At 38.8% G+C, this 14,112-nt stretch overlaps 1 long non-coding RNA gene across 1 annotated transcript; it reads left to right on the top strand.

Moving 5' to 3' along the window:
- The first annotated feature begins 3,300 nt into the window (after positions 1–3,300).
- On the top strand, positions 3,301–5,124 carry LOC122779327. The gene is made up of 2 exons (XR_006361559.1): positions 3,301–3,403; positions 4,774–5,124. It is a non-coding gene; the product is annotated as an uncharacterized LOC122779327 (long non-coding RNA).
- Positions 5,125–14,112: the final 8,988 nt, after the last annotated feature.

Raw genomic sequence — 14,112 nt, 5'->3', positions numbered from 1 at the left:
AAGTGCACCTACAATATTGATGCTGGCTTTAAGGCAAAAATTGAAAACGTTATAATTTGTCTAATTCTTATTATTACTTTATTTTTTATTGTAACCCCGGCATTTCTGTTCTTTTTCCATCTTGGTATCATCATCGTCTTGTTCTAACTGATGTACTTTGTTAACAATATGGCAACGGTCAAAACAACTGTCGCCTTGGTGACGTCACTTTTAGCCGACTGTCCGCAGCTCAGCGCGGAATTTAAAAATATATTTGTTAGATAAATTATCTGGTTAGTGTATAGAACTGACTGAAATATGCGATATTTAAATGTTAGAAATTTTATTTATATACAAAGTTAGCTTATATATGGTTTCCGCTATTGTTGAAAACAAATAGTGACGCAATCAAACAGCACCCGCGTTATTTGTGTCGTTTCAGACGGAGGTAACATTTTAACTTCGTTATCGACGTCAACATTCTTCCTAAAATGATTAAAAACGGTAATAGTTACTGATTCTGCGTATACATTTACTTAGTAACAAATGTTTGGCTGGGATCGTTTGAATGCGCTGATCTTACTTGACAGGAAGAACTTTTTCGTTTTTTAGCCAACACGCTAACATGAGATCAACCGACGACAACAGCTCGTCCTGTTCTTCGGCCGTTTCTCCTGCGTCCTTCCTGCAGAGGACACTACAGCGACTGTCTTCTACACAGAGTCTGACGTTAAAGGCAGATGAGGAAGCTCCTGTCGCCGTCATTACTCTTCAGAGGTATTTATCTGACCACAGTGAAGGACAACAGCAACGACCCCACAGCTACAGCTACGACATGACTGTCACTGACGGGCTGTGGCGAGCCAAATGCTACATTCACCCTTGCTTAAACCACCTAGTTCACACAAACACCCTGAGGACCGGTGCTGACATCAGCATTACCCAGTGCTCTTATGTGTACAACGAGAAGAGACTGGGACACGGCTTCATCTGCATTGAAAAGGTCAGATGTTGTGCAGAGAACTCTGCCCTCCTGCCCCGGATTAAAGGCGCCAGGTCACTGCCTCTGCTGGTCAAGCAGGGCATGGAGAGGAGTGTGGAGCTGCAGAGTGATGTTCCCCTTCAGGTGAGCCGCAAACACTACCTGCCTCTATGGAACAACGACGATCCAGAGGGAGACATCTGGACCTCAGCATCCTCCTCAGCTGACACAGTACTGGACGGTGAGATGGAGCTCACACTTCACCCAGAAAAGATGCTATTTACCTAACAGATGTTAAATCTGCAGTTAGAGATAGAGACAATTGATTTTGTACAGTGAAGAAAATGTATATTTGCTTCAATGCACAATATTGTGTTCATTTCACTTTTGAAGAGACTAAATGACCTTTGCAGAAGCTGAATAATTGTTACACAGATGGAAAATTATGTTTTTGAAATTGAAATAGATAGCATAACAAATAATATATAATCGAATCATGGATCTAATCGAATTGAGACCTTGTGAATTATATTAAAATCGATTCAGTAAATTGTATCGATACAGTATATTTATATCAGTTTATCCCGACTCTGTAGTCTGTCTGTGAGAACTGAGTCCAGGTTTGATCAAGACCTGGTTTCATGTTGTCTAAATATACTTGCTGAAATGTCCCTTTTTTGTTTGTCCGTTTTGTTTTCACTTGCAGGGAAAGGTTTCACAAATCCAAATATTGGTTTTTAATGATTCTCTAGTTTGTTTGCAATGAGTGAGTCCAGATTTGACAAGTCTTAGTATAGAAGTGTTCGAGCAGAACCTGATTTGCCAAATCAGAAGCTGTGAATGGGAAGCTATTCTCACTTTTGTTTCTTTAATATAGTTGGTTTATATTCAAACTTTTAAAACCAAATAGACAGGAATCCTGTAGCTCTGCAAAGCTAAATACTGGATAATATTTGGACTTTTTGCCTAAAAAACGAATTAACTAGGTTTTAAGGCCTACGTACTTTATATTTATACATTATAGTACCCAGAATCCAACGATAAATGCCATAGCCTACCTGAGTATAGTTGCTAATCGTGTTTATCCCTTGTGAGCAGAACCTCCTGATTTATACTTCCGACAGGAAAATGTGTCATGTCATAATGCTCAAATATCCCTAACTGGTTTCCTGAACATGACAATGAGTTCACTGTATTCAAATGGCCTCCAGTCACCAGATCTCACTCTAGTAGAGCAACTTTGGGATGTGGTAGAATGAGAGGTGGGCATCATAGAGTTGTGCATCTTCACGGGCTTAACAATTCGCTTTGATTACAATTATCTGGTCAACGATTCAATATCAAGGAGCATCATAATGTAATGCACAGAACTATGTTTACAGCTTGTAGCTCACCGCGATGGTCCACTCATCCGTTTACTTAAACATAATCACACAAAAAGACGGGTAGAGAGCAAGTGAGGGCGACTGTGAGGACTTCTATTTTAACTTGAGACACACAGTGCACCTTTGTAAAGTTTAAAAGTAGCTGTTGTTAGCTCGTTAAAAGGCCATGCTAACTGCATTGGCAACAAAATACTGACTTTATTTCACTACTGCTAAACATGCTAGCTCTCGCAGGTGGTTGGAATTTGTATGTGCAGAATCGTCCTGGTCTGCATCTTTAAAATTATGTGATGTGAATGATGTGCAGGCAACACATCTGAAGCAATTGTGTGATGCTGACATTACAAACCAAAATGTCTGAGGACTTAAGTTACTTAATTTATGCCACAAATAATTCAAGCAGTTCCAAAGACAAAAGGGGGTCCAACCCGGCTTAAGCAGTGTACTCAAAGTGGTCGATGAGTGTACACACACAGTCATGTATTAAGTTAGTATTTGAAAGGCGGGGAAGAGATGGTCGGGTTAATAATTTACGCCCTCCTGCTTGGACACCAGCTGCCACACCCCTTGCCTTCTTGAGGTTTGCATCCTTCTAACTCACTTCACTATCAAGCCTTGTATTTTCGTGCTTCTGAGTGCCTTTTAGCTTGTGGCTGACTTCCCGCTCATGGAAAAGTACAGTATGAGTGGTACAGCAGGATATGGAGGGGACTGGTCTTTATTGCTAGTCTACCAGTGGCTGGCTGTGGTAGTGACTTGACTATTGATCATCTGTGTTAGCATGCTGTCTCCACTTTAATACAAGCACAACGTGTCTCTAGGCAGGCGTTTCCTTTTTAAGGGTGTTTCCCTAGCTGTGCTTGTCTTCTCTCTTCCCGTTGTCAAAACATTCAGCGGATGTGGCGACAGTACACACACTTTACAAATACACTTGCTCTGTGGTTTCTGCTACAACCATTGCACTTACCAGAGTCCATCCAGGCTATGTGCAATCAGCTGCATTACAATGAGTTATACAGGAGCTCCTGACAGGGAGGATCGTGTCAGAAGACAAAATGTGAGGATAAATACAAACAAAGACACAGAGAAGGGGCTGGCACATCACACAAAACTAGGTCAATCAAATTTACATTAGACCACACTAACACAGGTAAACAAGTCTGACTGAGTGCATCTTGCTATGTTTAGCTACTGTTGTGCACTACTGAGCGAAACAGGGAACCAATGGGTAAGAAACAGACCTGACACTTTAAGTGTTTATGCATATTTGATGGTAGAGAAGTATTTTAGGGGTGGTCATACAAGTATATTAACACTGTATAGTGTGTAAAGTATGTTCAAAATGTGTTAATGGTCTCAAGGGGCCATTATAAGATGTATGTATTTTTATAGCACAACAGACTGATTCACTTACAGTAGATCAAAATTAAGGAATTAATAAAGAAATAATAGCATGAGCATTGGCAGATATCCAGAGATGACCTGATTCAAAGATATCTTGATGCTGTGCATTACTGTTTTTGTGCCTGGTTTCATTTAGAAATGAAGCAAACAACCATTGCAACTAAACTAAAAATGTTGCTGTAGTCACAAAACAAAATGTATAAAACTAATAAATAATCTGTGAGAAAAAGGTGAAGAACAAAATGTATCCCCTAGCTAAGAACAGAAGGAGAAACTTCACTAGCTGGATCAAATTCTGTCAAGCTCCAAAAGCTTGGCATAAGAAAGTCTTGTGCATGTTGTTTTGAATGTCATTTATTTACATGATCACACATGTTGCACCTTGGTCAATATCAGGTATATTTGCAGGTAGGAGTAAAATCCCTCTTCCTGGCTTACATTTACATACACTATACTTACACATCTCAATACATATGGGATGGCTTTTAGCATTAGGCACTATGCCTTGAGAAAAGCAACCTCATTTCTTCCTCTTCTCTCCATCCATCTTTCCAGGAGAAGAGCACTCTTTGCAATATTTACAAGAGTTCTTCCACAAGTGCGCTCTCTCCATCTCACTAAGTGAGGCAAATCTCTTGTTGCCTCAGCATCTCCAGTCCAGTTAGACCACTAGTGACAATGTAACCACAGACTTCATTCATATGCCAAACTGGTGGTCAATCAAAGAAATTACAACTTCACAGCTAATAGTAAGCTGCCCTGATCCAAATCTCTAGACTCTAAGGGAGAATTCTCCTGGCTTAATGGTGTGCTTTGAAAAAAAATAAACATGACTGTCTGAATCCTGCAAAAAAAAAAAAAGGCAGTAATGACGGTGATTCAATATAAACAACAAGACATTCTAATACAATTCCTGTTAAAATTATTAAATTATTTGCACAGCTTTAAAATATATTTTGATATTTCTTTGCCAAATGATACTGTGAGAGAAAATAGTGCAAGTGTTTTTCTCTTTTGGTCTAGTTGATCGGTGGAGGTCCATCTAAGTGCTGTGGGGAAGTGGTGCATGTTAAATGAAGCTGAAACACAACCAGGTCACAAGGACGGCAAGAACAAGGGGGCTGATGATGCGGCAAGAGAGGACAGAAGGGTATTGCTCCTGGACATTTCTTAAAAGCCTCATTCCAGTCTCACTCAGTTTGTCATTCTCTTCAACAAATGCATCCTCTATACGGCCTTACTCTCCCTGTCTGTCTAGCACCAATATGAAAGAATATATTGTGACATGTTTTGCTGCTAGTGTTACTGTATCATCAATGTCAAAACCAAACACAGTCAGTGTAACTGACCTAATAAAAATGCTTTTTGACTATTTTTCTCTGTTTAATTCTATGGCCTCAATTGGAAACAAAATTTAATTTAGTTAAGTTCAGCCAATACAGCAAATCACCAGCATGTCATGGGCAAAAGTGAGAACCTACACGCTTTTAGGCCACATGATATTAGAAAATCATGTGATTGCATTGCTGAATATTGTGGCACGACATCACTCGCAATAGATTAAGAGATACATGTATTGATATACAGTAAAAGATAAGATTAATTTTATTTTAAGCTATTTTTATTGCCATGTGCAAATGGTTTATTATTATGTATATGTATAATGGTAAATTATTCAGGAAGTTGTACCCGAAGCCAGTGGCTCTTATTTTGAAGGCCAGGGTGAAAGGAAGTGATGATGGGTAAGAGGTGTGAGTTGACAGTGTATGTGTGTGGAGAATAACGAAATCCGGTTGGCCGATGTTTCTGCATGGAGTCCCGTGTCTCTTTTTATTTTCTGTTAACTGCACAGTAGAGACGCTTATAACCACTCGGTTACATGATTAGAACTTTAATGTCATGTATAATAAAGGATGTCCCTGCAGCCATGGTGTGTTTCTCACAGACGCGGCACAGCTGTGATCGCTGGTTCATCGAGGGCGAGCGACAGGGTGTTCACATGCGCTGATATTTCAGCCTGGTTTAAACTTATCATTTCCCTGAGTTAACTTTCACTCAGCGCTCAGCGCTCACACACGAGATACAGAAATGGGTAGGGAGAAAGGGGAGGAGAAAATGATAGAGAAACATGCTTAAAACACACACTGTGCTGAAATACAAAAAAACGTCAGTCTAAATGACTGGTGGGGGAAACACTTGATGTTACTGTTCACGTGAAAGTGTAGGAGTGACACACTGAACATGGCTTGCGGTGGAGGCGCCTGGCACTCACAGCGGGAGCATGCAACTGTTGACTGAATGTGGGGGAAATATTTAAATATTTATATTCGCCATTAATTAGGGTCAGGGGAAATATTCATCGACCCCATAATGCCAACCATTGCACTGAGTTTCTGACTACTGAATCAGGTTCTGGAAATGTGAACAATCTATAGACCTACACTAATGTTGGGCACACGTCACCTGTCCGTGAACTATGATGTTGCGAAATTGTGAATGTTTGGGAGAAAAAAACATTGGTAGGAAAGACCTCAGTGGCAATGTTATGGTGGTCACTAGAATGCATCTTCTACATCAGCCCATTTTTCAATTGATCTGAATGATGTAATAAAACAAATTGAACAATGTCGTGCCCAAAAAAGTAAGGGTTTCTACAAATCTACTGAATCTCATCTATGGAACTGCAGAGGGAATGAATGTCGATTAAACATATTCATACTAGTCAAAAACCCTTAATGAAGTATTACAAACACCTAAATCAATACAGACAGTTATGGGTTGCGAATAATCTTTTTTTAAATTGACCAATAATGCTCATTATTTAGTGCTACGACCATTTAGTTAAATAAAATTCAGTGTTTCCAAGTATGTAGACTGGTGGCACATTCTGGTGGCAATTCTAATCTCAACACATTCTAATTTGTTGCGCCAGTTTCAGTGATCCAAAAATATTTAACATACAGGATCTCCAACTGTGTTTAGCTTGCATGTAAAGCTGTGTGCAGCACTATTTGCAGCTCTATTTGTAGCTTTATTTTTCTCTTGCTTGCTTGCTCTCTCCTGCTCTAAGGTTTTTACCATCCAAGCAGTTAGACCTCATACTTTCAGCTGCAGCTGCATTCCTACCACAATGAACATGCAATGCAGTTCAAGAACTTGTACTTCTACTAGTTGGTGTACTTGTCAATCGGGCTCTGTTGAACATGGGAGCGGACTGTGTGTGTGTGCACGCATACCCTTGCTACTTCCACAGATAGAATCTATTCTGTGCGCAACACTGAATCATTGTTTTTTAAGATATGTTGTTCTGTCCAACAATCTTGTCAGTCTGGTTTCACAACAAAAGTCACAAGGGCTTGGTTAGTTCAGGAGAAAAAAAAAGAAGTATTACCTTCAAAAATTATCTTCATATGTGTCTTTGATGGTCAATGCCTTTCCCATGTCTGTGAAAATACATTAAAGTTGTTCCACCGAAGGCACCACAAAGCAGACAGACATGTCTGTTTACATTTTGGATTTGCACATTTGATCTCTTCTCTAACATACTGTCAAATCAATGCAGATGACTGCAAAAGAGCTTTGTAAACCAATCACAACAAAGCATGTTTTCCTGAGGTATTAGTGATATTTACATTAGGTATGTTCACAGTCTGACAAGTGACCTGATTAGAATCCAGAATTCTTTAAAATACACTGAAGATACAGTGCATACACCACACCCACTGAACTCATTGGCACCTGTTCATAAAACATAAGCAATACAGATTATCACTGCTTGGTAGTCCATTCTCAATATACACATCAATATTCTTTATGCACCAGGTTAGCGGATCTAATGTTCACTTGGCAAACAAATGGCATTTGGACAATCGTTACACCTCTGGAAACAAACAGAGAAAGTATAGTCATGTGATGAGACGGCCAAGATGAAATAAGTGGAACTCGTGACAAAAGAAACAAAGCTTCGGTTTCCGCTCAACCACCAGTACTACATGTTCACACATCCATGTGCCATGACTCTTTAAACATAATTGAAACCTAAATTAGCTCTTCTTAACTTTATAATGTCCGCTATTCATCAACTACTATATTACTAGAGCTGAAACAATTAATCGATGAATCGATTATTAATCTATTTTGATCATCGATTAATTAATTAAACTACTAAATAACTTGGCCAGTCAACTAAGGGTGTAAGTTGATTACAAAATCACTTACACATGGATGTTCAGAGATGTGGCACTGAAGCACTGAACTGTGGCGGCTCCAGCCAAAAATATGGTTCTTTGGCACAAATATTCCAGTGGCTACACTCACGATCAGATTTGCCTCAAGATGCGAAGAGTGGTGGTAGTTCCTCATGTCTGAGGCTACCCACTACTATATAATAAGAAACTATTGTCAAAGTGTGGATTGTTTTTCACCATGAGCAGTTGGTATATTTCAAACCCTTACATGGATCTCAGGAAGAGTGGCTGAACTGAAAACAAGCAGCCTCAGGCTGCATAACCTATTTTTCTCGAACCAAAGTAGAGCAAAATCCTGGGGCTACAAATGAGTATACATAAGCAGACACCATTCTGGACATGATGCTCTGCTCTATTTTTCTGCACGAGTACCGAGACAAATGAAACTGTGAAGTACAGCACTTTCTCAATCTAGAAGGGACAACCTTCACCCTTTCCCTGAACTGTTTGGCGATACCTTCCCTTCTGGAGTAAAGTGTGAATGCACCACAAAGGCCACCACAAAGACAGTTTCATTAGTCTTGTCAAGTTAATATTTGGCCACTGAACTGTCGGCCAGACAAACGTGCTCAAAATAACGACATGCATCAACAAAACACACACACATTTGCTTCATATGCTTTCACTTTGTGTGATATCATATCCACCTCATAGATGAGGAGGGATGAAGGGCTGTCTTTCGAGAGAAAGAGAGGGGGGAGCATTTACGGGACACATTGTAGCTGTGTGCGTGACACAAAAACCTTTCCACATCAGTGGACTAAGAGCCAGTGTGTTTTGAAACCCAAGCATTTCCTGCACAACAGTCACACTATCAAACTCTAACAATAACATAATACAGTTACCTTCCCTGTTACTTATAGTTAGGCTACCTTGTTCATATGCATATGTAGCTCGGAATAGGCATCGATTGGGGAAAAATATAGATTACTATACAGGTGTTAGCAATGATATACTACAAACAGCATTCATTTTGTGGGTCCCACATACTGCCCCACGTAAGAAGCCGGGTCCGGATCCTGCACGATTTAAGCACCTACTGCTGAAATGTATGAATGTTGTTTTGGTCAGAATAGAATCCGAGCTAGATGTTTACTACAAATGTCCCTCATTCAATAGTAGTCAACCGTCTAATATAATTAACAATTTTGTACGTTTTTAGTGTTTAAGTCTACATATTAGGAAAAGCGGCTGCTTTAAATAGCTGCAACTCTATGGCTTGAAATCTACTTGGGCTGACCTATAAACATTACTAAAGCTAAATGTGAAACTTAGCATACCTGTGCATTTAACTTGGGGGAGATGTGTTCTGTCTCACTGTCCTGTCAATGTTTGATGATAGAGGACATAACATCACTGGGGTTGACAGTCGAGTTTAATTGATTGCTCAGTAAAACATTCCATGATGTGGTGCTCTTCCTAGTTGGTGGGACATAGCAGACACTGGATACTGTATGCGATACGATTACATGATCATCTAATCTCACAGTGGCACGTAGCTTTTACCTGCAGCGGTTATGTGTTTCTACCATGTGGTAAATGCATTCTTAAATTCCACAATAATCACATAACTATTTGACTTTCTTTTATTAAGTATTTGAGAAACATGGCCCATGTCAACTAGAAATTGGCAACAAAAAACAGCTAAATTATAACAAACATGATAGTTTTATTCATTATAACCTGGTCTGTTATAAGACAATACTAAAGCCAAACTGATTCTACAGGTAAGCAATAATGTTGTCTGTTAGAGTAAAGTAAGTTATACACATAACAATGGAACACTCTGTGCTTTGGACAACTGCACAACCAGCTTTTCATACAGGGAAATTAATTTATTTGGTTAAAAGTGAGAGCAAAAAAGGAAAGGAAGATCAGGCTAGCCCAAAGCCAAAAGCATGATTTTTCATGATCATGAAATACACTCTTTTGATTGCATTAATAATCATACCCATCCCCCATGCTTCCCCTCCGAGCATCCAAGAGAAGAATAAGTGTGTGTGTTAAGAGTCACATGACAACTAGCCCACTCTTTTGCCCAAATGACTATGGCCCATTTGCTTACAAGAGAAATTTAAAGAGAACTCTATTTCTGGTCGTCTATCCAACGATCCCCGGAGTAACGTCTGTTTACACTTTGTGGCAGTCAAATCTAAGGGCTAGAATGTAAATGATATGCACATGTTAGGTACTGCTAGGAATTGTGACTGGCTTTCAATAGCGTTACACAGCCTGAGTAGTGACAGACTTGCGTGTGGGTCATTATGCTGCCCTGGAACCACTTACTTTGACTATTCAAAACAGTGGCCAAGACGTTTTGGTGAGTGGTGACATGCTATGGATACAAAACAGAACCTACAGTCAAACCACACACAAATCATATAGATAAATAAATAGAAATAAAATAGTTATCTGAAATAGACAAGCACACTTGGCAAACCAAGATGAAGAAACAAATTAGTAAACGCCTTGTATGAAACAAGGCCAAGAAGGACAAATATTTTCGAACCCTAACCCTTGATTTCCTCTGAGGAAACAAATAACCTGTCATATTAAGGTGTTACAGGTTTATTGGCTCAGACAACAGTCTTTCACGTAGTTCCGTGGACTTACAGAATTACCAAAATAAAAGTACATTTTCAGTTTCACTTGTCCTGTTGTCCAGATGTGGATATATTTTCCCCTCACATGCTCCCTCACTCTCATTTTAGGTTTCTCTCATTGAGGGAGTGTTATTTATTGGATAAAATCAATATGATCAAATTAAGTGGAGAAAGCACTCAGACAACTACAAACCTCTGCCAATGCCACCCAGTTCCCTAGTGTTTATACACACCCCTGATTTGCAAGGTTACGATGGTTTAAAATCCTGTATGTGGATCTGTATCACCGCAAAATCTGCTTCTTTTTTTTCTTTGGGCTACAACCAACAGCACGGAAAAAATTCATGAAAACCATCTTTTACTTTTTCAGCTGCTGCTCAGGCAGACAATGCAGCCAAAACCATGACCTCCTTAGTGGAGGTAATAACTATTTGTGCGAGTTACCTAGCAAGTGGTGCTCTAAAAGATGTTTTCATTGACTCATTCAGATACAGAAACAGATGTTTGACCCAAACCTGAATGAGGCAGAATATCTGATCAATTACTTCAACTTTGTAGTTCTAAAGGAAATTTGAGCTTGTTTACGAGGTCCACTCCACTTTTAAGAATCTTATATTCTTTATATTGTTAAATAAACATGTCAAGAGTTGAGCACTACTCAGCTCAACTTGATTCGGTTCTTTTGCTTTTCCATCAGTGATAGTACCTGGTGTTCATTTTAGTACCTGCTATGACAAAGTTCCAAACAAGCTGAGCTGATAATAAAACGTCAACAGACTGCCAGCCACTGATTGGCAGAGAATGACGTCACTGGAAGAGTCATGAGTGTGATGCCCGACACAAGAATCAAACCAAACAATGCCGAGCTGGAGATCGGTTAAAGAAAATTCCAAAACATGTGTTAATCTTTCGACATTTAACAAGGAAGTTTCTAAAATCTCTATAGAGTCCAGTGCATTTAGCAACAGCACTGCCAAAAGCCAGTGATCATGAGCTGAATCACAACCTGCTCAGCTGTATGTCAGTTTCAGTGACTGTGTCAGACGAAGTCTGCGTTCTGGTCATGCAACGATTCTGTGAAAAACCTTTTTAATTAACTTATTCTAATGACTCGCATATAAATCAACATCATGGCAGTTATGCTATGACGACCCCGCCCACATTGAGGAATTAATTTAATATTATAAAGTAATGAAAACGAGGTGCATGATATCAAAACAAGTAGAGCAGAGTAGTGCAAGAACTGTATAATGGAAAATCTCCACTGGATACTAAATTTAGAACTAGGCTCCTACAGATGTTCCTAAAGCCATTTCATGGTTCAGGAAATGTTCCTGTAATTGGAAGAAGCTATACTAATCTTTTTTTAGATACAACAAAACCATCAAAACTGGTCTTGTCTTAACCTGAAGTACAGAACATGTACAGTGACTGTGCACATTCCATTTCCAACAGCTGGAAATACCACAGAATGTGTGTTATATTCAACCTTTAGTCTTTTAGTCTCACATATACATTTTTTTCCGGAGGGGTATAATGTGTAATTTTCTTTTCAGTGTATACATAACTAATGCAACTAGCTGGTTTTCAGTACCATAGTATACAGGTTAAATTCTTTTTACAAAGACCTTACACATCATGTGACCAAAGTATTTTTAAAAAAAACCAACTGTAGAAACAGAAAGCAACAATTACGCAATCTTTAACCCCACGTATGCCTATGGATGTGCAACACACCCTGATGAAACCATTTCAGTTGTTTTCTGTAGGAAGCTTAGTGAGTGGAAAGGAAAAGGGGTTTGGGTTGCTTCACCACAACACACTAGTCTTAAGAGTAAAGTAATGGAAGACATAATGTAGAGGCCACCACTAATGGGCCATTAAAATTAAGATACAACAATGAGATAAATGATGAAAACCATTGAGGATGAGGAGAGCAGTTCAGCCCAGGCATAAGCAAATGCTATTCTATTGTGTTTTTTCTAGCATTTAAACAAGAAAATGTAAGTTCAACAGAAATCAGAATGAGGAGAAACATATGGATTGTTTCCATCATGGTACATTTCCATTTGGTACAGCTCGGTGCGGTTTGGAATGGTAAAGCCTACATCCAACAGTTTATTTTGAATGGAACAATTGGGGCAAGGTATTTTGGTACTATCCCGAAAGAATACGTACCATACACCAAACTGTTTTATTAGGTGGAAAAGCGGCTGGGTGATATGCCACCATTTCTTCCTTAATGCCACAAAAGTGTTGTTAATAGGTTGTACAAACAGTCAATCCACAGAACAGTGAAGGGATTTCCTTATTAATAAGAATATATACTATGAAAAATTAACACTAACTGACAACATAGTAACATCCAGTCATGTAAAACAAAGGTAGTAACAGTATTTTTAAAAATCATACGGCAGTCTCTTGGAAAATCGAATGCTTACTTCCTTAAATTGCCACAGTAAGGTTGGTTGAATTTGACAAAATTCACATATTTGGAGTTGGACAGAAAGACAGAAAGAGTGCTGCCTCAGATGAAAAACCAAATGAAGCCTGAAATGACAACCTTAAAACAGAAAAGGCCACATGTGCATACACATGTGAACGAGTCAGGAGTTGTCTTCAAGTGCATTGGCAACATCCTACATGGGACAATGGCACTAAGAAAATAAAAAAGACCCTGGTTTGTTCCGTTTAATTGTTAAATTCTACACTTTTATTATCATTCTTGTGACGTGTTAAAGACACACCATTCAACAAGAGCGAAAACACAAAAGTCTTCAACTCCTGCAATAGTACCAATCAACAAACAGCACAGTGTTGCATATCACAACCGGTGTTAACAGAAACATCCAGAATTTTCACCAGGAAAATGCATGGTGATGGTTTGTGATAGTTAAAATGGGCGACTTTAATTAAGGGTTGGACACACATGAGACATGAACTCTCAGTTTGTCAATATTTCAGACTGTGGTTGTTCTTAATATTATATATTTCTGCTAAGGTTTAGGATTAATATTCATTTCAGTCTCAGAATGCTTTTCTTTTGCTATTGTTACACAAATACAAATATACTAAGATAGCTGTTGCTACACTTACCTTACCATTTTAAATGTGTATCACTATCACTAACCAAAGCCATATAATCCCAAAGATTAAAATCCAAAGACTAAGATTATAATCCTATTCATATCCTGTGCTTGCAGATTAAAAAAAAATACATAACTGAGATGAAAATCCTGAATTAAAAACAAGAGCACATGGAAAACACAATAGACTTATGATTCAATAATAAACACATGGTCATTACAGCGGTGACACATACTACTGACAAGTTCTACCCGAGCACAAATCCAGGGATAAATGTTCTTCAGATACAGTCTCATCATCAATCAATTGTATCACTGCAAAGGTGTCAAAAATATTTTTCATAAATACCCACACATGACATCACTGTCCACCAGGGACACTGGACTGTATCATATACTGTTATACTGTAGGTGCCGGTATACAGT

Source organism: Solea senegalensis, linkage group LG13, assembly GCF_019176455.1.
Source record: "Solea senegalensis isolate Sse05_10M linkage group LG13, IFAPA_SoseM_1, whole genome shotgun sequence".
In the NCBI taxonomy this organism is placed as follows: domain Eukaryota; kingdom Metazoa; phylum Chordata; class Actinopteri; order Pleuronectiformes; family Soleidae; genus Solea; species Solea senegalensis.
Note: the sequence above shows the minus strand (reverse complement) of the source record. Positions and strands in the feature narration are given on the sequence as shown.